Here is a 1,411-nt window from a genome sequence, read left to right on the forward strand (position 1 = left end):
AGAAACATGGGTGTGAGAGAGACACCTCCATTGGTTGCCTCCTGCACGTCCCCTGACCAGGGACAGACACCGAACCTGCAACCCAGCTTGACCGGACGGAACAGAAGCCAGGACCCTGGGGACTGTGGCCGATGTTCTAACCACTGGTCGGGCTCCAAGTTATTTATTTTTCTAAAAATCCACTGAGCTGAACCAGTCAGGGCCGAGTTATTTTTTACTTAAAGCAGTAATGCCTGTCCCTTTGGTATATACAGAACAGGTCCTATCAAGCAGAGGTGATTTTTTTCTTAAATTATGAAGTTGGTGGAAAAAGGAAATACATTCAAAATTTATACACTCTTTGGCCAGCAATTCCCAAAGTGTGACAAGTGTTTTATTTATCTACCATCTAATTATGTCTATTATCTATCTATCTACCTACCTATCATCTATCTAGCTGTCATCTATCTATTATGTACCTCTATCTATCTATCTATCTATCTATCTATCTATCTATTTATCTTTTAAACCTCTGCAGCTGTGTGTCTGTGGCACACAGCACCGTGGCTGCACATAGTAGGTACTCAGTCAACCTCTGTCAATCCAGGTAGCACATATGTCATAGGTGGTCAGGCCAAGGCTCAACGCGGCTGGACGGCCGGCGTGCCAAGGGGCTGCAATGGGAGGGGAGACCGCCCCACCCCGAAGGCTCTGGCTCCCCTTGGGCGGAGGCTGGGTGGGGGCTTTCGGCTCCCTCTCTGCACCCCCACCCCACCCCCCACCTCCGCGTGTCCAGGGCTGCCTCAGCCCTGCTTGCTGACCACTGGACTGCATTTCCCTGGTGACCTCCGTCCAGGCACCTCCCTACCCTCGGAGCCCCTGCAGGCCGGGGCGCCATAGGGAGACCCCACGGTCTCTCCAGAGTCCGGGTTCCCTTTGGTGTCTGTCAAACCGGCTATTTCCGGCACGAAGGCTCCGTCTCCCGGACCTCAGTTTCCATCGGCTTCGTCCAGATTTCGCTGTGACCCCACAATCCCCCCTCCCCTGCCCTGAACATTGTGTATTGGCCACATGCTGGGCCACCTGCTGGAACTGCAAATTCTCCGGCCCCGACCCTGACCCTGACCCTGACCCCGACCCCAACCCCGACCCCGACCCCGACCCCCCAGCAGACGCTGGTGCAGCCACCCTCCCGGCTAACGGGCCCTGCAGGTGGCTCGGGTGCACACGGGTCTGAGAGCCGCCCCCTCGGTCCCTTCCTGCCAGTTTCCTCCCTCGGCTCCGACGGGGCCTCCTGCCAGACCCCGAGGGGCCCCGATCCCCCCAGTCGGGCCCCTGCCTGGGGCAGGTGTGCGGCAGGCAGCCTCGGGGAGAAGCCTTGAGGCCTGCTGCTGGGCCTCCGGTAACTTTCCATCAGCTTGGAAGCCACAGC

Source organism: Pipistrellus kuhlii, unplaced genomic scaffold (assembly GCF_014108245.1).
Source record: "Pipistrellus kuhlii isolate mPipKuh1 unplaced genomic scaffold, mPipKuh1.p scaffold_m20_p_15, whole genome shotgun sequence".
Classification (NCBI taxonomy): Eukaryota; Metazoa; Chordata; class Mammalia; order Chiroptera; family Vespertilionidae; genus Pipistrellus; species Pipistrellus kuhlii.